Below are 25,481 nucleotides of genomic sequence, written 5' to 3' on the forward strand. Positions count from 1 at the left end.
GATTATTTGTTTTGTTGTTTTAAAGTGGAAATATTTTGGAGTATACAAACACAACGATCTTCTGCATCGCCTCATGTAACCCCTCCAAATGTAAATGAGCTTTAAAGGTCAAATGGACCATATCCAATGACCCATGGACTCAAAGGAAGACCTTTCTGTAAATGGAAATAAACCAGTGTTGTAAATGAGACAGAACCTGGGGGAGGGGGTTCCCTTAAAAAGAGCCTCATGTAAGGGTTGATTATTCTCCCAGGTGAGATGAAGGTAAGGTTGTTAGTTACACTATTTACATTAGAATAATGCTCAGAGTGCTTTTAAAACCTCTAGCCTTGCTGCTCAGTTTGTATGCTACCCGCACAACAGTTTCCACTTAGACAAGGGCAAACAATGTCTGCAAAATATATATATATTATATATTTCCAAATTTTGGAATAATAGTAAAGACATTAAAACAACAAAAACAACATAAATAAATGTATAGAAATTAGTGAACAAAAGAAGTTAAGCAGCTTTGAAGCAAATGAAAAAGAAAACCAGAACCTCCACAAATTCAAAGATAGAAATTATGGAACATCATGGAAAAAGGAACATAGAACGTAACAAATTAAAATCAAACAAACAAAAAGTTTAATGTTTGAATTTGAAGATTGATACGATCTGCTTAAAAAAGTTTTTTTTTTTTTTTTTTTTTTTTTTTTTAACTTTAATTATTTATTATTTAAAAACAATAAATTAAAAATATTAATGCAAATCATATGTAGGAATAGTTAGGATATACAGTTTAAAGCCCATATGCAAAGTAGACAATAATTTTTACTTAAAGAAACAGTTCTCACAAAAATGAATTTTTGCTGAAAATGTACTCACTCTCAGACTATCCAAGCTGTACTTTGTTTTAGAGAACAGATTTATAAAAATTTTAATTCATTAATCTTAGAAGCACTTGTCCTTCAATGTGCCGCAGTTCTCAGTCTACCTCACTAAAGAAATCATGATCGAGCACAGACACGCAGTGCACTATGATCAATTTTTTTTCGCGTTGTTGCTTTAAGCATCAGCGCATGTACCTTCCATGAACAAACAGAGGAGTTTGTTTAACTCCCCCCTCCCCTGTATCATTCTCGTCTAATGTAATTAATTTAAACAGTGTAGAATATTTTCATTGATCTTGGATCAATATAAACCATAGAATTATGCCTATAATTACTCAGCCTTTTGAGTCTTTTATTAACTTGTTTAAGTTAAACCTTTAAAACCTCTTCAGAGCAATTTATTTTGAACAAGGAAAATTCTACAGCAACAGTCCAAAGGTATATGCTGCTAGCACAAATATTTGCATAGAGGGACAAAGTTACAAAGTATTGAAATCAAGCTACTTCTTTTTCTTTTTTCTAAAGCTACTTTTTATAGTACCTATTTAATGGTTTTCTCAATTAACACAATAATGCCTTTATCTTTTGATGTATGATTACATTTTGATTAATGAGATTTATTAATCACAGCATCATGTAATTAATTAGATTTAATTTTTTATCGATTGACAGCACATTTACATATATACATTTAAATATACATTTTCTGCCCCCATATCCTGAATTTTGGGAAAATGCATTTTATTAGACTGAATCACGCAGTGAAAGAACAACTCTAGCTAGTATTAAAGCACTGATACCTCTTCTTATAATCAATGAAGCTATTCATACACTGTATGATAAATGAATCTCTTACTTACATAGTTCATACATCTGCACTTTGTTGCTTATAATGAAGGAATTCACGAGTTTTAGTCTGAACAAAGCTCCAGGTTTCAGTAATGACTATTCTGTACACCTCTGATTGGAGTCGTGTGTTGGTTATAATGCGCAACGCTGTAAAAATGCATACAAATAAAATATGATTGAATGTAAGCGGGTCTAAATTTAATACAGCAATCAAATCTTTTCATTTAATTTTCATTAGTTTTATGTTTTAAGTCAGGGGTGCTCAACCCTGGTCCTGGAGATCGACTTTCCTGCAGAGTTCAGCTCCAGCCCTGACCAAACACACCTGAACCAGCTAATTAGGATATCAAGGAGCATTTGATAATTACAGACAGGTGTGTTTGATTAGGGTTGGAACTAAACTCTGCAGGAAAGTCGATCTCCAGGAACAGGGTTGGCCACCCCTGTTTTAAGTATTATAGTTTTCAGTGTTAAGGGGGGTCCCTTAATGCTTATGGGGAGGTCCGAGAACCCCCCAACCCCATTTCAAACATTCTTTAAATGTAACTCTTAAATAATAAGCACTTGCATGCACAGTTTTAAGGCAGCTTTTTAGTCACCTTTTTTGTAACTTCATGATTTAACTGACGACATAACTATGACTAACTACATAATCGTAGTTTTATTTGGGTTTGAATATGATACAGCGCTTTAATAGGCTATAGCCAAACAGCGCACGCTGGCACATTTGTGCGTGCACTTGAAGAGCTCGCGGCACGTGCACAGTATAACGGCTGACAGGACAGGAAGATTCATTTTTACTGACATATGACCAGACAACGGCTGCGTCCGAAAGCTCTAAAGCAGGAAGGCATCAAGGAAAGTCCGAATCCCAATTCTGCTTCACTTCCTGTCTCCGGAGGTACCTTCTTTTGATTGAATTTTGAAGGCAGTGATGTATCCTTCGCTGCCTTCGATTTCCCACAATCCTGTGCATGCGCATCATATAGGCTGTATAAATAAATATATTCTGGTGAAATTAAACTTGATACTTTATATAATAGATGAAATTTTGACCATGCTATACTTTATGAGTAGTAATAGTGTAAAAAGCATAATAAATAATATTGTTTGTAATAACAGTATTTTACAAAAGTGTTAAAAGGTTTTAAATGAGTAGTAAATAAGAATAATATTTACAATATACTACCAATAATAACGAAATAGCCACTAATAACAATGACCTGTTCTGCCATTATTCTTGCAACAGTGCTTTTATTTTTTTAAGCAAAAAATGCCATTCTCTGTCGTCTTTTCTGATGCACAGACCTTCAATGACAACAGCACTGAACTCTTTATGTATTAAATCATTTATACATAACTGTTCAAGATCGTTTTTCTGCAAAATGTACAACTTAACCGTTCTGCTGCCTCTGAAGTCTGTCCGAAACTGTTTCTAGAGTTGCCTTCGCAGCCTTTGAAGTCACTGCCTGATAGGGCAGAGAGGCAGCAAGTCAGCTGACTAGGCTTTCGGACGCAGCCAACATCTCATCTGACCGCAGTTCACTGATGTTCTACTGAAGCTCCTCATTGGAGCGCACATCTGAAAAGTCTCCTGTTTGATGTGGTCGTTATTAGGGGAGCGTGGGGCACAACTAACACTTTTTGAATATCTTAGTTTGTGTAAATCCACGTGCGGTTCAGAGTACAATTTTTTATCCACGTTATTTTCACACTTGTGTTTGCTTTGTTTCATAATTACAGTGTATACATTTTTCGTTATTTACCTCAAAAGAAAGGAAGTGAAAAGTGACGACATACGCCGTATGTGGGGTACATTGTAACATGTGAGGGGCACGTTGTAACATGACCATATGACAGCTTAAAATGTTATTTGATCGAATGAAAAAATATACACAATAAAACATACATTCAAAAAACACCCCCTCCCTCCAAACACAGCTCTCAAAGAACACTGTTAGAAATTGCTGTAGATTTGGCAGCATAGTACTGTAAAAACCTACAGTACAATACCACATTTATACATTACAGTAAAATACTGTAATTTATATTGCATTCTGGGTAATTCTGACTTGGCAGGAATATTTTACAGTATATTTTAATGTTGCTGTAACCTTGCTGTAACCTGACTGTAACATGCCAGGCAATAATACAGGACTGCTGTAAATAGCGCGCCACCTGGCGTCACATCACACAGACAGAACACAACTGCTGCTGACTGGAGAGAGAAACAGAACGGCGGATTACTGCAAATTTGGTAAGTTAATATTTGACTATCATGTTTCAGATAGTGTATCAGATAGTGTATGTGGTTTTTAGTGTGGAATGAAACCGCAAGTTTAGCCGCAAACGTTATTATCTAACTCCCTCAAAATTGTGGTCAAAACTCTGTGAGTTACGCGCTCTTTCACCCTCTGCACTTTTCACGTCTAGTGAATTAACGTTAGCTTATGGTTTATTTCGACCAAAATTAGAGTTGATGCTTGTTGGAGACACAAACCGAGGCCATTTTGGTGATTTTTTTTTTTTTCTGTCGAATTTTAACAAAGCTTGCTTTACTATGGTATGCAAGGTAAAATGACCATGTTTGTCAATGGAGTCTGCTGGGGGTGAGGAGATTGATAAATGGTAGTTTGAGTTTAAACAAAAGGGATATATATTATGATAAAACGATTGTCTGTCTCTCTGGGGTCCCTTTTATAATGTAAACCGATTCGATTCGATCTTGTCAGTGAGAAGCTCAAATTTAAGTTAAATTTACCTGATCCTTAAATTTTTCTAAAGAACAACAGGCAGTTTGACTGTTCAGGAACATGAACAACTATCACTAAACAAAAAAACACAGCTGTGGATCATTCAGGTAACAACACAGTATTAAGAATCAAGTGTATGTAATCTTTTAAACGGTTCATTTTTAAAAGTTCAACTATTATTTTCTCTTGTGGACTATATGTAAACATATTTTATGTGAAATCTTATTCAGGTCAGTACTAAACAATGACATGCATTTTGTATCCTTCTTATTTTGGTAAAATAATGAACATTTTGCAGATTCTGCAATGTGTATGTAAACTTTTGAATTCAACTGTTTTCTTCTTTCATTAATTTTTCATCTATGCTACAGAATTTTTATTCACTATTTTCCCCATGCTCTGTTCATTTTTCTTGGTGCTGTGGAAAACAGGTTTTGTCTTTGTGTGTTTCATGGCTGTGTTTTAGTTTCACCACTGATGGGAATAAATATACTGCGAGACAGGGAGTGAGCAGAAGATCGGCACGGTGGTGCAGAGTGATGGCCATCAACCCTGCATGTCAACAGCTTCATTCAGTCCAAACTGATGTTTAAATGGAGGACTTCATGGATAGGGGCTGTGGCCTGTTTGCCACCACCCACATGCCCTGCGTTTCGGGGTGATGGTTATAAGACTTGAGAATTTTAAGAAGTTTAATTTTTAGATAGTAAAAATATAGTATATAGTAAGATAAATCACGTTCTCTCTTAGGACATTCATTCCCAGTCCAGCTCTCAAGACGCCTGTGTTTGTTTCATTTATATTCTTGCACACCCATTCATGGCTGTATATTGTTGATGCACTGTACTCTGGGTAGCAAACACAATACTTAAATGTTTTGAAATGTTTTAATAAAAATACTTTTGTAAATATGTTTGGATTGTCTTTTGATTTGTAATTTTATTCTAAATTATAGTAGTATCACAATTTTACTAACTATTTGTATGTACTCCAACTATACAGTACACAATAATAATTACACAATAGCAAATTACAGTAAAAACAAAATTAAAAAGTACTGTAAAAATACAGTACAATGTTTTGTAGCTATACGAAGTTGCATTATAGTACATTGCTGAAAAACAAATTACAGCAACTTGCTGGCAACATTGTTGGCAGTAACTTACTGTAAAAATACAGGAATATTTTTAACAGTGAACATGAGACACATAAACGAGCCAAAATGCTGTACATTTCTTGAAATAATAATTTCTGAACATTAAACATCAAATGTCAGTCTTTATTTACCTGTTTCTTGTGATTTCTTAATAAAATCCATAAAAGCAAATAGTGAAAATTACATCGCTGATGTCATAGAATAACATAGTTTAATATAGCGGGGCAGATTGTAACGCAGTGTTACAACGTTCCCCATCAGCGCGACTGGAATATAAAAGTGGTTAGTGTCTTCTGACTAAACTAAACTGACTAAATCTAAACTGATCAATAACAGATTTGTGATTAAAATAATAGCATTTTGTCTCATTTTAAATGGATGCTAAAAACTGAGATAAACAAATTTCTTCATCTAGAAATGTACTCTTACAATGGTAAAATAAATATTCCACGATATCTTCAAAAGGCTTTTGAATTTTGGCGTACTTCTTTCTTTGTATAGTGTTGCTATGGCAACTAGTAAATACCATAAATTTGGTTATGCTGGCATGTGTGGAAATATTTAAACCACGTGTGTTACAATTAACCCTGCGTTAGTTTGTGTCCCGCACACCCCTATAAATGCATGCTTTATAAAACGATCATGTTGCCATTTTCATTTGAAAATTTAACTTTCAATATAATACATATTCCAGTGCATGTGGCAAAGAGGTTTGCATAATTGAGCTCAGGAAAGAGAGTTGTAGAAATTCAGACTGAAAAATTTAGCAAAACAGGTGTCTGTGTGAGATCACTAAGATCTGTAGGCTCATTCAGTACTCAAATGTTATACCTATCTATACAGTACAGTGGAATACTGCAATAAGCATACATATACCACCGCTATTAGTCAAACATTTTTTTATTTTATTTTTATATTTATTATTATTGTTTTATTATTATATCCTCATTGGGGGCTGAGCCCCCCTAAAATGAAAATCCTAGAATCTAAATAAAAGCAATTCTTCCAGATTACAATGGGTGGGTGGCCAAAATAGTCCCTAGGTGCGTATATTGCAGATTTAATATGTTTAATGGGTTAAAAAAAAAATTGCCTGCGTTAACGCACTAATTTTGACAACACCAAATATAATATAATATAATATAATATAATATAATATAATATAATATAATATAATATAATATAATATAATATAATATAACCACCAAACCCTGTCTTGCTTTATTCTTAACATGGTCATAAAATGCTTTTTTCAGAAGCTTGCACCTCAAATGGGCTCTTTGCAGATACTAATTTATGAATATTATATGCCCACAAATAAATTGGCTACAGATTGAGATTGTGAGTACTATACTCTTACCAAAAAGTAGTTTATTTCAAACTTAAACACAGAACAGTAGTAATTAGGATAATAATTCAAAATCTTTTAAATATGTTTTAAAACATCCAAAGGTATTAGAAAATGACAGTAACCATAAACAATGATGGTTTTATGTAATTAAAAATTTGCATCCTTAATAAAGAACATTGAACTTGTCATTGTATTGTAAAAACAACATCCTCCAGATTACAATGTCTGTTAACAAGAATATCACTAGGAACAGTGAACTCATGTCTCAGATATATTGTAATTTAATATTGTATTGTGCCATGTATTAGCTCTGTTATATCATATTAATTATAAAATATATTAAATTATTTAATAAATTACATGTGGAATCAATGTCAACCCCTCACAAATTACTCAAGCATTACCTTGTCAGCCTACAGGAACCACTAGTGACCTGGACCATTATTTTAAAGTGAAAAACATGTTTAACCCTTCAGTAATTACTCAAGCATTACCTTGTTAGCCCACATGAACTACTAGTGATCTGAACCATTATTTTAAAGTGAAAAACACATTAGGGTCAGTGACAAAAAAGGCTTGGCAAGATGAGAAATTCAAAAATCTTTTAAAAACTTGTTTTAAAAGCATCCATCAGGTATTTTAAAATGTACACTGCGTGTTTATGTTGATTTTATGTAATTAAAAATTACATGTAGTGATGAACAGTGAACTTGTCTTGTATTGTAATTACAGTTAAGAAACAATATCTATCAAGAAATCAGGGTGATGAACAGTGAACTCATGTCTCATATTATTGTAATTTCATATTGTATTGTGCCATGTATTGGGGAAAACGGAGCTCTGTTACATCATATTAATTATAAAATATCAGACATTTAATGAATTGTAAATTGTAATCTTTGGTTGATATTTTTATCAGTGAATTTATGTTCAAATGTACACACCCACTTCCTTCTGCTACATTATTAACCACTTAATTGGGTATAATTTATGTATATATTACGTTATATCATATGCGATACTATTGCATTATTGCATTAAGGGATAGTTCACCCAAAAATGAAAATCTTTTTCCCGACAAGGTAACTCTTGAGTAATTAGTAAGGGATCAACATCAATTTCACAAGTAATTTAATACGTTTTTAGACGTTATTCTTTTTAATTGGTTGTTCTGTATTAATTGATCATAGTTAACAAGTAGTTCTTAATCTAAAAAATATATTCACTTTATTTATTTTACTGAATACCTAATAAGGAACTACCTCTATCCTAAATGTGCTATTACTTACTGCTTAGTTCATCTTGCTTCCATATTAGTTAATAGTAATAAGCTCAGTGTTATAGCACTACCTATTACAGTATCTCACAAAAGTGAGTACACCCCTCACATTTCAGCAAACATTTCAGTATATCTTCTTAAGGGACAATATTATAGAAATGAAACTTGTGCAGCTTGTATAGCAGTGTATATTTACTGTCCCCTGAAACTCAACATACAGCCATTATTGTCAAAATAGCTGGCAACAAAAGTGAGAACACCCTAAGTGATAACAGCACTATGTCATTTAACCATGCGAAGCCACATGTCCTATTCATCATGTTCATGTTTTTGTCTGCTTGACAGGACCATACAAAGTTGTGTATCTTGTATTAGAGCAGTTCAAATTTGGTGCTTTGAGTACAATTCTCTCATACTGACCACTGGATGTTCAACAAGGCACCTCATGGCAAAGAACTCTCTGAAGATTTGAGAATTAGAATTGTTGCTCTCCACAAAGATGGCCTAGGCTATTAAAGGTTCGGTAACAACTAAGCACCTATGGGGCATCCTCAAGCGGAAGGTGGAGATGCACCATGTGTTTAACATCCAGCAGCTCCATGATGTCATTATAGAGGATTTGAAGAGGATCCCAGCAATATTCTGTGCAGTTCTGGTGAATTCAATGCCCAGAATGATTAAGGCAGTGCTAGATAACAATGGTGCTAACACAAAATATTGACACTTTGGACACAGTTTTGACAAGTTAACTTAGGGTGTACTCACTTTTGTTGCCAGCTGTTTTGACAATAATGGCTGTATGTTGAGTTATTTTTAGGGGACAGTAAATATACACTGGTATACAAGCTGTACATTGACTACTCTAAAATATATCCAAGTTTCATTTCTATAGTATTGTCCCTTGAGAATATATACTAAAATGAAATATGAGGGGTGTACTTACTTTTGTGAGATACTGTACTTCCTGCATAGTTATTTGTTAACAATGGACCATTATTCTAAAGTGGTACCATAATGGTGACACAGCCTTAATATGTGTGCACATATAGCGGAATAGTTTCATAGTGTAATTCATAGACCGGGCACAGTCTTTGACAAACTGGATGACTGATGATAGATATATGTACCTTCATGGTTATTTTGCCAAAGTAGATCTGTGTGATATTGAGAGTGCTGAAAAAGTTTAACTTGAACAGAAAAAAGGTTAACTTGAACTTCAAGCAGCTGAAGCAGCTCATCTGGAAATGAGTCATCAAACTATCAAATGTTCTTCATGAGAGCTAAGCTCTCTAAAAAGGCCTGCTTCTAATTTGGTCCACCGCACCGCCACACTACTGACTCATAGACATTTATTAATTTATTTTAGATATTTTTAGGATGGATGCTTGATGTGTTATAATTACTCCTTACTGGCTTAGTTTTACCTATTACAGACATCAAAACAAATCAGGCCAAGGATGGGGAAATAAATTGAAAAGGACTAATAATTACTAAATGGCTTTACAGTACTTCGCTTGTGCAGCTGAAACATTTCTAATTCAACACATATCTATGGCAATGATCTTCACCACAGGAGTAATAACAAAGTACTAGACAGAATGTCTCTTACTGAACAGAATGTCAAATCTAGATTTCGGTTTGGAAAGAGAGGAAACCAGGGGCGTGGCTGCGGGAACCTGAGTTGGTACACTGTTAGACATTTCTGTAATTTCTACAGTTATTAACTGTATATCACCCAGTATGATACTGCAAATTCCTTTTGCAGTAAATAACTGTAATAACCATTGCATCATGGGAATTTTCTGTGATGTCAGACCCCACATACAGAGACTTACTGTATTTTTTTTTTAAATTGCTGTCTACTAATGTGTTTGATGTAACAGCCTCATTGGTGGCATTCTATTGAAGTCGTATTATTTTCCTCATTTATTATATTTGGATTGACACGATTTGACCTACACCATGTCTACAACACCGCAACAGCTTGGGACGGACTATACTGCATGTGTTGCATCGCTTGTAATGATTGGAAAATCCGTTTGTCCGTCATGTCAGACACAGCGCGAACGCTTGAAGTACATCTGTAAGTCAGAAGTATACCAGGGCATTACTTTACTGTAAGCATCCACTGTAGATAGTACATTTAATGAGTTTTATATTGTCTTTTGTTGAGCCGTGCTGCGCCACGTGACTTGTGTCCGAGAAAGACGCTGAAGCAGCAGCGCAGTGGTGTTTGCCCGGGGATGAACCCATGAGAGCGGAAGAGTTCCGGAGAACATCTATGCTGTGTGTTGATGCAAATACAAGAGATTAAGACCAGCAAGTAAGGTATAAAAAATATATATATACGTTTGTCTGAGTGTCTGTCAGAATTTTGCACACCAGTTTAACCTAGTAATTTTTATCCGTCAACATGGCGGTTACAAACTTACTATAGTAAACTGCACTGTCGTTTCAAATGGTTTTTGTCAGCTTATTGAATTAATTTACAGAATTATTATTATTATTATTTTGTATTTATTTATTTTTTATTTATTTATTTTTTTTTACGAGCAATGCTTGTTTTATATTAACATTAGTGTGAAATTTTGTTCAGGTGTTAGTAGTTAATGTTGGCCAGTAGCCTATTGAGAAAATAAAATTGTATGTTGACTAGGTTAGACAAGTTATATGGCTAACTGTTAGCTGCCTTTCTAGTTTTAGAATTAGTTTGTTATAATTATTAATGGAATTTAAGATTTACTGCATTTTTTTGTGTTTGTGTTTTAAAGGCAACTGCAATGAAGCATCAAGAAAGACATGAGCATGCCAACCACCCTGAGACTGATAGTTCATGGTAAGAGAACAATATGGTTTTGAGATGTTTGTGTATTCTATGTGGGGTTTTCCTTTTAAAAGTGTGCTATTTCTACTTCTTGTTTTTCAGAGAAGACATTCCTGTCACTAACAAAGTGGACGGTGAGCAAAGGTGGTGGCCACGTTTTGGAGCAGCACCTGGGTTTTGCAGATGGCTGTGTATTCTTTGGCTACATGTCTTTTTATCCATTATGTTTCTGTTGCCTATAGATTCTTTGTGTGGATAAATCCAGAGGATACAACATAGTGCACTTCAAAACGTCCTAAGACAGGAAAAATGGTGAAGATGCACTGTTCCAGCAGTGAAAGACTGTGTTTTTAAGTGTTATACATGCATTGTTTTAAAATAAAGTATTTTATATTTTGTAATTATTGTGTCTGTTTTAATTTAAAGCCAGTAGTACCTATGTAGAGTAAAAATAAAATAAATTTAAATGAATTCAATATAAAAAATTATCAAATCTACTGAAATCTATATTAAAATGAATGAATTACAGTAGTATACTGATGAATTTGACTTTTTTTATTGTATTTGACTGTAAAACAGTACAGTTTGCAACTGTAAATTAAATACAGTTTGCTACTGTAAATCTTAATTACAGTAACTTACTGTTTTTTTCCATATATATATATATGCATGCACTCAATGTTCTAAGCAGGTTCCTTGTTGGCATATGAGTAGATGTCACACAGATACCACACAGATGTCACCAATACTCCACTAGACCAGGAGGAGGCCATTCCCCTGGTGGAGTGGGCTCTCATTCCAGCAGGACATTGAAAGCCCAAGGAGGCGTAAGCCAGCACTACCACATCCACTGTCCAACAAAACAGTTTTTGCTTCATAACAGGCAGCTCCTTGTTACAGTTTGCTCTGATTGCCTGAATTGGCTAGAGTGCTCGACATGTACTCTCAGTGCCCAGACTGGGCAGAGTAGATGCAAAGACTGCTCATTTTTGGAAGCTGGAAAAGCAGAGATATGACCTGCGCTCTGAATGGAGTGGAGAGCACCTTAGGCACATAGCCAAGTCTTGGCTTAAGGACAACATTTCAATCATTTGGCCCAAATTTGGGACCATAGATGGAGGCTCCACAACTTGGGCTGGGGCTGCCAAATTGACTCTTTTGCCTGGAAAAGGTGGCCTCTCTTCCATGGGACAAATGGCCTTACCTATTTGAGTGTGCTGAAAGGCCATTTGTCTGTGTAAGATGCGCAGTCAGGCTTTAGTATTTCTGAGAAAATTAGTTTCCCCAAAGCGTCAGCAACTGACAAAATGCGAGTGAATGTATCAGAAGGAAACTATGATGATTATATAATGACAATATTCTGTTTATTTTAAGCCTGGTTTTAAGTCAAATTAATTTTGATTGGCCGCCAATGTCTTAATTATTAGTGTTATTATTATTATTTTTATTTAATTTTTTTTTTTTTTTTTTTTCAGTTGGAAGACAAAATTTGCTCTAAAGTAATGATATTGTTCATCTATGATGTTATGTTATGTTATAGCTGGTGTGAAATATTCTGTTCGATTTGGAGCAATTTTTAAAACTTCACGTTTACTTATTGTTTAGTTATTATTAGTTTGAGGGGTGAGAACCAGAAAGTCTGACTTTGTGTTTATAATAAATATAATAATAATAAATGTGTACACACATGGATGACAGTATACTGATAAAATACCGAAGTAATGTATTGCATAACTAATTATTATTATTATTATTATTATTATTGAGTAGAGGGGTTATATTGGTGCTGTTACACTAGCTACACCTCACTGAAATTGAATAACTCATATCAGCCATTTTGACTCATGTGCTTTCAACAGGCTTTACCCACAATGCATTTCTCAATGCCAAAGCGACGTAAGTGCAGTTACGCCCTTTTGGCACCAACTGGTTTAGTATTTTCAGAGTTAAGTCTTTTGGTTTTTAATGAATAACTCCAAGATTATTAAGAATTTATTTGTGTCCTTTTGGCACGAATAAATCGATATCAGTTTCACACAAAATGTCACTAGTATTTTCAGTGTTAAAGGAAGAAAACATTTCAGGATTCCTCTCCATATAAGGGACTTCTATGATGCCCCTGAGTTTGAACTTCCAAAATGCAGATTCAAAGGGCTCTAAACCCACCCGAGGAATAAGGGTCTTATCTAGCAAAATGATCGGTTATTTTCTAAAAAAAAAAAAAAAAAAAAAATTTATAAATGTATATACTTTTTAACCTCAAATGCCTGTCTTGTCTAGGTCTGCGTGAACTGCGTTTTTTTGTGGTTAAAGACAGTTAGGGCATGTCAAAAAACTCCCATTACATTTTCTCCTACAACTTCAAAATTATAAATCGCTGCAAAAATACCGACCCAGTGTTTACAAAGTGAAGGTCAAACGCCCTTTACAAAAAAAGGTGAAACAGCGATGTAGGATGATTTTGAAGTTGGAGGAGAAGATGAGATGGGAGTTTTTTCGACACACCCTAACTGTATTGAACCGGACAAAACAGTTAATGCAGACCTAGACAAGAGAAGCATTTGAGGTCAAAAAGTATGTAAATTGTAAGTTTTTTTTTTTGCTAGTGTCACGTGTTCTTTGTGTTTTGGTTCTGTTCTCCTGCTTCCTGGTTCTGTTCCACATGTGTTTCTATGGTTTTTGATTACCCTGCACCTGTCTTTGATTTTGCTCCCATTTGTCCTAGTATTTAAACTCCATTCTGTTCAGTATTTATTTGTCTGTTCTCAGTCGTTATTAGTTGTGTGTTCACCCAGTCTGCCTGTTTTTCAATTATTATTGAAATCATTTTGTTTAAAACATTCTCCAATCGTCATCTACCTTCCTGCCTGCTACACACCTGACAGCTAGATAAGACCCTTCTTACTCGTCTGGGATTGTCACCTTTGAAGCTGCATTTAAATTTTTATTCTGGAAGTGAACTATTCCTTTAAGACTGAAAATACTAAGCCAGTTGGTGCCAAAAGGGCATAAATGTTCTGGAAGTGAACTTTAAGTAGTTTGGTTTTTAATAAATAACTCCAAAATGATTACGATTTAATTGTGTCTTTCTGGCAGTAGAAAGAGCTCATCAAGAGCTTCCGTTTGATATATATATAGGTCAGTTTCATCCAAAACGTCACTTCTGGTACGTCACTTTTGGTTCTCCGCCTTTTGGTTTTGGTGTGAACAGTCCTTTTCACTTAAGTTCCGTGGGCAAGAAACGGTGTAACGATGTATAAAGCACTGCTCACACAGAAGCACTTTCAAACCAAACTGCTTTCTGTTGGTCAGGGTTCTATTAAAATACACGTAGAGAAATGACTCTAAAATATGTGCATTTGCAGGCAGTCATTTATTATTGCATGTTGTTATGTTTACTGGACCAATTAAGACCAATTCCTGTTCCACAGGGCTACAGATGCATTTTCTGTTTTTTCTGCCTACTATAGGGGATACACTAATGATGTGTGACAAATGGCTGTTGAGCTGCACAAACTGACTATAAAAAAGATGTTTAGATGAGCTGGAGACGTCAACAATCAGCCTGAAAGTGGATGTGCGACTTCATGTGCTATTGGAAACTTTGCTGATACAGAACATGTATGATGTAATCTATATGTACAATTTTGAAATGTAACAGAAGTCAAATTTGTTAGTATTAATAAAAATAAACCCTGGGACATAATACCCTTGGGACACCTATGTAATGCATACATCTTTATCACTTGTTTCATTTAGTAAACTTAAGATAGATAACTCTAGTCTGATTTTGGCTGCATGCATGCTTATATAAAAAGGTTCTCAGAGAACTGTGGGCAATGTATCATATATGTGGCAACAGAGGAGCATTTGAAGAATTTAATAAAAAGGACTAAAGCCTCGGAATGCTATAAAGGCACTCAGTGCTACCCTGGGGCCCATGTGGGCTGGAAGTTGGGTGGATGATATACTGGGTATAATTATCGAACATTTACACAAATGTTTAACTAGATTATATCTAGCTTTATATCTATCTGTCTTGAAATGTCTTAAAGGAAGGAGGAACTTGAGGAAAAATCTAACCAAAGTTATTAGCCACACATTTAGTTCTTGCCAAGCAACAGTTGCAGCTTGCCAAATTATTAAAGAATTCACTGATGTGTCACAGGTCTGTGTACAGTATATTAAATATTTTACAATGTGACCCATTCAGTCATATTTTATAACTGTGATGCTTTAAAACATTGGTTATACTGTTTTGAAAAATCTTTTTATACATAATTTGTTTCATAATAGTTTTCATGAATAATCAAATAATCATATCTTAAATCAGTGTAATAAATAATCAAATGGAATGATGTCTTCAGTTCACTGTTATTCTAAAAATGCAGAACCTCATTGTTAATTACAAAAATAAACTGAATTTCGAGCAAAACTAAACTAAATTTTGGTCATACTGTCCACTGCTATGAGCAACGACTGAAAGATGATAAAATGAACTTGAATGAACTACATTTAAGCATTTGGTAGAGACTTTTTTATAAAAAAAAAAAAAAAAAAAAAAAAAAAAAACATCAACAACTTACTTTTTTTCTTTTTAGTTGAGCAACAGGAACTGTACAGAAGTGAATGAGATTCCGTGAAGAATGGCTCAATAAATTCTAGGTTCTGTGAACTTTTAGAGTTCTTTTTTTGGTCACAAGCTGTTAAATGTTGTGGCTCATGTCAGCTAAACATGCTCCACCCAAAGCTCTATAACAGCCTTCCTGTATCCTACCTGTCATTACTTAACCCTTATATGGTGTTCATATGTTTGTTACTCAGCCAGTGTTCATGGGTCTGGTGGACCCACTGCATTTTTGGGTTTTTAATTTAACACAATTAAACAACTCAACAGATGTTTACCATTTATGAATTGAAGTGCTACAGCCTTGTGCGGGAATGGCAGGGGCAGAAGCACACAACTCAAACTTACACTAATCATAAACACACATTAACAGGCCCAGCAATATACACAGGACCTAAAATTTCTACTCTTTTATTATGAGTCTAGTGGACCCAAACATCCTGTATGTAACATAAGTGTGTACAGGGTGTACAGTGAGTGGTCATTGAATTTGGTCATCAAATTTGTTCCGATATATGTTCTTCACAGAAAATGAGCCAAGGCCAATGAGTTTGAGTTTGAAAAACGAATTAATTGTATCATTTTTCTTTTGACAAAAAGTAAAAACTGGTCCCACAGACCCGAACACCATACAAGGGTAAAAAGTTAATGGAACTGTAAGTAACTTGTTTTGAGATGTTGAAAGAAATACATATTTTGCACACTGAAACAATGATGTAGAATGTAAAAATGACTCATTACTATGTTTTTTGAATGCTTTAAAAAAGCATTCCAAAAAGTTCCCATATTACTCTCTTTCAGTGTTTTTTATCACTCTCATGCTAAGCAGAAGTTAAATAGTAAATATGAGGTTCCAGTGACTCCAGTGTTCTTTCTCTGTCTCATCCTGTTTCTGACAGAAAGGTCTATTCTTGTTTCTGGCAGAATCACATTACTCTGACCTGACCTTCTAATATGCTTTGTAATCTGTGGGGTGTGGAACAACTCTCTGAATGTAAGAAAACAAAAATGGCATAGCAGGGGTAAGTGTGGGTGAATCTAAGAGAAAGAAAGAGACATTTGTGCATCCTTTGTTCAAATTCACTTTCATCACCCCATTCTTTCTCTCTGTCTGGTTCAAAAATTATTTAACTCTTATGCAGGTGATAGAATTTTAAGAGTGCTTTTGAATAATTGAAGAGCAGAATAATAATCACACGGCATAGCAAACTGCAGCTGTAGAAGATGGGTCCTTTCTGGCCCTAAAGGCTCTGTCAGACTCACTTTGTGATGCATGTCAAGCTCTGAGCTGCAACCCACTCTCACTGTTTAAGGGAAACGTTTTGTCCAGTTTTTTTTCCCTTCTCTTTTAAGCTAACTTGTCAAAATTTGATATAGTATTACTAGTTAATTCCTCTTTTTTAAACACATTATATTTACATTAATTAATTTAACAGATGCAGTAGTGTTACTAAGATTGTATGGCTCCCAGGGCAAAAAAAAAAAAAACAAACAAACAGTTTTGTTGGAATAATGTGCTTGTGGTGATATTTTCACAAAATGATGACTTCTTGCACATTTCATAGCACTTTTAAAGTGAAATATCCGGTAAGTACACATTCAGTTTTATAGGAGACAGATGAACGTGAAGTTGGCACCTTGTTATTGTCACACCTCTGGACTGTCTATGTGTGTTTTTCTCCCCATGTGCCCCCCTTGACCCAGTTTCTCCCTTGTTCGATTGTGTTCACTTGGTTCAGGTGTGTCTCATCAATTCCCCACGTTTAGTCTTATATTTAAAGTGTTGTCTGTTCCTGGTTTTCCTTCGTCCGGTGTTACGTCTAGCTTTATGTGCTACATGTGACTTCTGCCAGCCTTGTGTTACCCTTGTTTTGGACTATTAAAGAATGTTATCCTGAATTCTCCTACGTCTCCATGCTTATTGCCTCCTTACAGTAGCATTGCTCACAGAACACCGGATCGGAAACAACAACAAAAAAGAAGTTTAGTCGATGTTGTCCCTCCGTTTTGTTTCTGCATTTTGTTCAGTGTTTTGTTTTCTGTTTTTCCATGGATTCCCTCGCCACCTCCCTAGCCCGTAAGGATGTGCCCCTCTTGGAATATGCGGGTTGAGTTCAGCCAGATCTCCGCTTTAACGGTGTTCGGCGACGCTGTGTTGAACTCACTGTTCTGGATCGGGGCAAATTACCACCGCCCCGTCGACCTCCCAGATACCACTGGACTGAGCTGGAGGGAAGCTATCATCCGGTGTTTGGAGAGCGTCTATCCCTGATCCAGAGCAAAGCCAGACCCAGAGCCCAGCCCATCATCACCCCACTGCGCGGAGCTTAAGCCCGAACTCACCGATGACAGTGAGCCCAATACTGCCGCGACCGACGACCCATCGCCGCATGGAGTGGCAGAGCTGAGGATCACAACGGAGCCGGAACTGCTTGTGACGTCTGACCAGGTGCAAGAGCCGGCTACTACGCCCACCACAAGCTAAAAAACAGTGGACAGCGAGAGTGCAGAGAGGAAATCCACCCACTGCACCATGGCTTATTGTGGATCTGGGACTGTGGAACTCTGAAGGAGTGTTTATGGATTTATATGGCGACATCCCCCCTCTCCTCCCTCCTTCGTCGGAGCCCTCTGTCACTCCTGTTCCCACATCAAGCCCTGAGAAGGCTGCTGTTCCTGAGTCGAGCCAAGAGAGGGCATCTGTTCCCAATGGCAGCCCAGGGAGGGCTTTTTGTACACACCAAATACACACCTTCCCTCCCCCCCTCTCATGCCTCCTTCCCTGCTGTCGTCTGGCAGTCTTTCTCCCCAAGTGCTCCCCGTGACCCAGTTTCTCTGTTGTTTGATTGCGTTTGTTTAGTTCAGGTGTGTCTCGTCAATTCCCCTCATTTAGTCCTGTATTTAAAGTGTTGCCTGTTCCTGGTTTCCTTTGTCCGGTGTTACTTCATGTGCCTCCTGTCTGCCTTGTGTTATCCTTGTTTTGGAATAAAGACTGTTATCCTGAATTCGCCTATGTCTCCATGCTCCTTGCCTCCTCACAGTAGCATTGCTGACAGTTATGGTGGTTGTTGTATGTATCATGGCAGTTCATAAGTGAAATGTCCGGTGAGTGATTACTAAAAAGTTAACGCTCTATTGCGTTTGAAAATAACGTACCACCTAAACGAAATACTACCCTAAACCTAACTGATTGTGTTAAGATGTAAAATAATTTGAGCTTGTTTCTATGAGATTTTAAACTATTTTATTGAGTGTCATAACTTGTGTTTCAAAGGACTAGTACCTAAGCACACCGCATTGCAATTGCAATGCTGTACCGGGTGTGCTACTGAGCACAATTACTGCTGTTGGTCTTTTACAGACAATAGTGCTTATTTCTGTTGGGAAATGCAGTGAATTGTATACATATATAGCTAAGCTTTTGGAGTTTAGCAAAAATGTAGACAGAGGCACATTTTTACAGTTAGGCTGGGTTGGCAAAAATAGTTGATGGTCCGTTGGATCTGGGAAAACAGAGGTCAAGAAGCAAAACGAATCTGCATCAGTAAGTTTAGGCAGGATTCATGAGCAGTTATGTACACAAGCATTAATGCCTTAAACATAATGTGTGTACCACTCTGGGACAGCCAGTGAAGCAAGAACAGGAGAGGTGTGACGTGAGCCCTCTCATCTTGGTTGAAGACCAGGCACAGTGCCACATTTTGGATCATCTTCAGAGGTTTAATCACGCATGCGAGAAAGACAGCCAATGGAAAGTTTATAAGACATTGAAGTCTTCTGGAGAGACATACACAGCCTTAAGGATCTTCAGGGATCCTCTCTGTGATATAGTTTCATGTTTTATGCTTTATGCTTGCTAGTCACAAGACATGATGTTGATTTAGTGGACAAGTTTTCATATTTATTTATTTTTTTATTTAATTTATTTATTCACCTTTATAACATGTTATTTTTTGTATTATAGATCCAGACAAAACATGAATTTTATGTCATTTACTAAGTCATCAAACACATCTAGGCACACAAAGGAACAGGTACTGTAAGCATGCATACATAACCACACTGACCATCTGTGCTGTCGTGCTGAGTTGCGGAGGCTAGAATCTGAGCTGCCTGGCTGAGGTCTGAGACAGGCTGGACAACCAGAGGAGAGCTAATTCAGCTGTGCTATACACACAAGAACAGATGTCCTACACTGGGCTTGCCAAGTCCAGCCATTTGACCCTTACTCTATGACTCTCACGGTCCACTTTACACCCCTATTCCTTTCTCCTTTCTCATTCCTTCTCTATGTTTTTCACTCTCTCAGTCTGTTTTGGCCTGAGACCACATGGCTCTATTAGTTTCTGCCAAAACCATAGCAGAAAACCTAATCCATCCCCTGTTAAAGTCTTGACTAACTTCCAATAACATTCCACTTTTCTACTATCCCAGGAACAGAAAATACACATCTAATGGGCTTTGTGCCAAAAGTCAGCAGATGATCATGGCTCCCCTTTGTGAAGATACTGTACATAAATAACTGTGACTAATGGAAGGGGATGTGTGCTGGCATAACAACCGGCTCAGGCACTGAGATTTTAAGAACTTTTAAGAAGCAAGAGGCCTTGCAACCGTAAGACCCAGTGACAGTCTCGGGAACAGGAACTGAATAACGTGAATGTTTGTATTCCAAGAGAGGAAATGAATGTTAGTGAGACCACAAGCTTGACAAAATTTGGGCAGTTTTAGCTGGAATACACTATGCAACTTTTGCACAGATTTTTGCACCAATTTATTCAATTCAATTCAATTCAAATTTATTTGTATAAATTTCATGATACATATCGGGGTTGGTATCATCTCTTCTGAAGTGTTGCGGATTCAGACTGAAGCTTGTGAATTCCTAGTTACCACGGGATGTCAATCCCATGGCAGAAACCAAGATAGGAAGATGGCAGAGAACAAATAGGAACATAATTAGCATAGCTGCTGTTCAAATCAAGCAAAGAAAGATTTGTTCAACCAGAGCTAAAAGATTAATAATAAGCATTTGATTAGATATAACTGCAGGAAAAGTTTATGAGATGCATTATTTGAAAGCTTGGCTAAAAATATGTGTCTTTAATCTAGATTTAAACAGAAAGAGTGTGTCTGAACCCCGAACGTTATCTGGAAGGCTGTTTCAGAGTGTGGGAGCCAAATGCAAAAAAGCTCTACCTCCTTTAGTGGACTTTGCTATCATAGGTACTATCAACAGTCCAGAGTTTTGCAACCTTAGGAAGCGTGATGGATTGTAGCGTGGTAGAAGACTAGTTAGGTACGCAGGAGCTAAACTGTTAAGTGCCTTATAGGTAAGAAGTACTATTTTGTAGCTGATGCGGAACCCAATAGGTAGCCAGTGCTGAGACTTTAAAATTGTGGTAATATGATAATATTTTCTTGACCTGGTAAGGACTCTAGCAGCTGCATTTTGGACTATATGTAGCTTGTTTATTGAAGATGCAGGATAACCACCTAGTAGTGCATTACAACAGTCCAGTCTAGAGGTCATGAATGCATGAACTAGCTTTTCTGCGTCAATTAGGCTGTCAGTCGTTCTTGGCATTGTTTCTAAGATGGAAGAATGCTGTTTTTGTAACATGGGAAATATGATTTTCAAAAGATAAGTTGCTGTCTAATATAACACCCAGGCTTTTGACTGTAGTGGAAGTAACTGTACACACCCTGACAAAAGTCTTGTCAGCTATCCAAGTTGTAGGAACAACAAATAATAACTTGACTTCTAGTTGATCATTTGGAATCAGAAGTGGCTTATATGAAAGGCAAATACCTCTAGATTACGCTTATTTTACCAAAATAAAATCTTATTATGCCATGATTTTTTAATTATTTAATTAGGACAGAAAAGTCAGACTTTGCTTAGAAAAAAGTCTTGTCACTTAACAGAAATAATGTAGAGTACAGAACATAAAGTCATGGTGCAGTGGAAAAAGAATTATTATTGTGTATGACTCCCATAAGCTTGGAGGACTGTATCCATACGTCTCGGCAATGAGTCAAATAACTTATTAATAAAGTAATCTGGAATGGCAAAGAAAGCATTCTTGCAGGACTCCCAGAGTTCATCAAGATTACTTGGTTTCATCTTCAATGCCTCCTCCTTCATCTTACCCCAGACATGCTCAATAATGTTCATGTCTGGTGAATGGGCTGGCCAATCCTGGAGCACCTTTACCTTCTTTGCTTTCAGGAACTTTGATGTGGAGGCTGAAGTATGAGAAGGAGCGCCATCCTGCTGAAGAATTTGCCCTCTCCTGTGGTTTGGAATTTGAACTTGACTGTTTTCTGTGTGAATCTGTGTGAATTGGAACCCATGCAGGTTCCAATAGGTCTTCTGCAGTATTTGCGACAATTGGATGCAGTTCAATAGATGATTAATCGGAAAAATCAACCTTCTGCCACTTTTCCACAGTCTATCCTTCCTTGGCAAATGCAACACGATTTTTTAGATGTCTTCTGTTTAATGCTGGTTTTCTGAGCACTAATTGGGCCACTGAGACCACTGCATGAGAGAATTCGACAGACTGTTCTTGTAGATACAGGGGTTTCTGGTGACCAGTTGTTATGTAGCTCTGCTGCAGTTGAAAAAGGGCCTGCCCTGGACTGTCGAACCAACAAACGGTCCTCTCGAACAGTTGTCTTACGGGGTCTGCCTGACCTGGGCCTGTCATGAACTTCACCAGTTTCTTCAAATCTTTTTCTTATCCTCTCCACTTGACGTTTAGATACATTAAAAATGTCTGCACTTTGGTCTGTGGTTGAATCTTTGGCATGCTGTCAGGTCAGGATGCATTTCAAATGAAGGTTGGATGTGCTGGGGTTCTTTTTCTACACATCTGGGAATGTGTTAATTACAGTATTTGTCACAGGTGACGCTCTAATCTGTGATTGGTTGAATCCTTTAAAGATGTGACAAGACTTTTGTCTAAGCAAAGTCTGACCTTTCTGTTCTAATTAAATAATTAAAAATCACGGCATGATAAGATTTTATTTTGGTAAAATAAGCGTAATCTAGAGGCCTTTGAGCAGATACAACTTTCTCTAAAATTTTAGACATAAATGGAAGATTAGAAATGGGTCTATAATTTGCCAGTTCACTAGGGTCTAGTTGTGGTTTCTTAAGAGGCTTAATAACTGTCAGTTTGAATGGTTTTGGGACGCGGTGTAACGGAGTGAGTGAGACGAGAGGCGAGCGGATCCATCTGCGAGCTTTTATTGAAGGGACGAGATAGATACATGGTCAAACAGGCAGGGTCAAAACAACAGCAAACAGGTATATCAAAGGCAAGGCGTAGGGATAAATCCAAGAAACGAGCAAGAGTCCAAAAGGCAGGTGGCGAGACAGTCGAGACGAGAAGGCCAGGCGAGAAAGCTATACACAGGGAACTAGGAACTAGGAACAAGGGAACTAGGAACAAGGGAACTAGGAAACGCTAACAATGATTAACACAACAACAATGCACAAAGACCGGGGCTTTTATAGCGCCGCTGATTGGTCACAGGTGCTGACCCAATCAGTGCGCTGAACGACGGGGAATGTAGTCCGGGGTGTAGTGCAACAGTCTGCGTGTTGTGACAGGGTGAGAGCGACATCTGGTGGTGAGCGGACTGCAGGTCACTGACCAGATTCGTAACATAGCCTCCCCCCCAAGCAGCGGCTTCCAGACGCTCCAACAGAAAAACAGTCCTGGGGAGCAGTGGGAGGGCCAGGAGACTGAGGTAGAACCGGCAAGGCAGAAGCCTTCCAGGGCGGAGCTGGAGGCGGAGCAGGAGGTGCAGGAGTCCTCCAGGGCGGGGCAGGAGGCGGAGCAGGAGGCTCCGGAGCCCTCCAGGGCGGAGCAGGAGGCAGAGCAGGAGGCGCCGGAGCCCTCCAGGGCAGAGCAGGAGGCGCAGGAACCCTCCAGGGCGTGGCAAGAGGCGCAGAAGCCCTCCAGGGCGGAACAGGAGGCGCAGGGGACCTCCAGGGCGGAACAGGAGGCGCAGGGGCCCTCCAGGGTGGAACCAGAGGTGGAGGAGGAGCCCTCCAGGGTGGAGCCGGAGCCCTCCAAGACGGAGCCGGAGGCAGAGCAGGAGCCCTCCAGGGGGAGCAGGAGGCAGAGCAGGAGGCGCCGGGGCCCTCCAGGGTGGAACAGGAGGCGCCGGGGCCCTCCAGGGCAGAGCGGGCACTCGCGTCAAGGACTGGGACCTGGGGAGAGCAGGGATAGAGGAGGCAGAGAGAATGAAGAGAGAAGCAGAGAGTTTAAAGGATAACGCCCCCTCCATAAGAGGTTCTACAGCTAGCGCTGACACCTCTGGAGGCATTGGCACAGCTTCTCTGATGGGGAAGGCCTCTGGAGCACACTTGAGACTAGACGGGACCTCTTGAGCAGACTTGGGACCAGACGGGACCTCTGGAGCAGACTTGGGACCAGACGGGACCTCAGGGGCTGACTTGTGAACAGACGTGACCTCTGGGGCGTAGTGTGCGGTCCACATACTGAGAATGGTGATCGCCATCACACTGGCAGACATGACATGACTTGGCTCTGGGCCGACAGACGAGACGTGACTTGGTTTGTGAAGTTCAGTAGTGACTTGACTTGGCTCACAAAAAGCTGTTTTGACTGTACTTGATGCAGGATTGACATCTTTGACGTTGCTTGACGCAGGAAATGCAACCGTGACACGACCTGACAGAGGACATAAAGCTGTAACTTGACTTGACACAGGAACGACTACTTTGACGTTGCTTGACGCAGGAAATACCGCCTTGACTTGACTTGACACAGGAACGACAGCTGTAATTTGACTTGACTTAGGAAGAGCAGCTCTAACTTGACTTGACACTAGATTGACAGCTGTAATTTGACTTGACTTAGGAAGAGCAGCTCTGACTTGACACAGGAATGACAGCTGTAATTTGACTTGACTTAGGAAGAGCAGCTCTGACTTGACTTGACACAGGAATGACAGCTGTGATTTGACTTAACTTGGGAAGAGCAGCTCTGACTGGACTTGATGCAGGAAACACAGCTTTAACTTGACTTGACACTGGAACAACAGCTGTAACTTGACTTGCCTTAGGACCAGCAGCTCCGACTTGACTCTCGACTTGACCAACTGTAGCTTGACTTGACTCTGGAGCAGCAGCGGTAGCTTGACTTGGCTCTGGAGCGGTGGCTGTAGCTTGACTTGAGACAGGAGCAGCATCTGGAAGGGCGGCCATGACGGGTACAGACTCAAGAGCAGAAAACATAACATGAACAGGCTGTGGCTTGGCTGACGTGGCTTTAGCGGGCGCTGGCTTGGCTGACGTACTTGACACAGGAAACACAGCTGCAACTTGGTTGGACTCAGAAACTTGACTTGACTCAGGAAACGCAGCTGTAACTTGACTAGACTTGGAGACTTGGCTTGACTCAGGAAACACAGCTGCAACTTGACTGGACTCAGAAACTTGACTTGACTCGGGGAACACAGCTGCAAGTTGACTTGACTCGGAAACTTGACTGGACTCAGGAAACGCAGCTGCAGCTTGACTGGACTCAGAAACTTGACTTGACTCGGGGAACACAGCTGCAACTTGACTGGACTCAGAAACTTGACTTGACTCAGGGAACACAGCTGCAACTTGACTTGACTCGGGAAACGCAGCTGCAACTTGACTTGACTCAGGAAACGCAGCTGCAACTTGGCTTGACTTGGAAACTTGACTTGACTCAGGCCCTGGCGGTCTATACACAGTAGCT

The 25,481-nt window shown here is 38.3% G+C and overlaps 1 protein-coding gene across 3 annotated transcripts in view; it reads right to left on the minus strand.

The window, feature by feature from the left end:
• The window catches only part of LOC127155895 (NXPE family member 3-like), a 75,031-nt gene that overhangs the window by 20,805 nt on the left and 28,745 nt on the right, over positions 1 to 25,481 (minus strand). The window contains exon 1 of one of the 3 annotated variants that reach the window (XM_051098473.1): positions 868 to 1,266. The exons of 1 other annotated variant lie outside the window; for it this stretch is intronic. The gene's annotated coding sequence lies outside the window, so the exon portion shown is untranslated. Of the gene's footprint in view, positions 1 to 867; positions 1,267 to 25,481 lie in introns of those variants that run through there. One more of the 3 variants, XM_051098476.1, reaches the window with a different exon arrangement.

This window comes from Labeo rohita, chromosome 24, assembly GCF_022985175.1.
Source record: "Labeo rohita strain BAU-BD-2019 chromosome 24, IGBB_LRoh.1.0, whole genome shotgun sequence".
Classification (NCBI taxonomy): domain Eukaryota; kingdom Metazoa; phylum Chordata; class Actinopteri; order Cypriniformes; family Cyprinidae; genus Labeo; species Labeo rohita.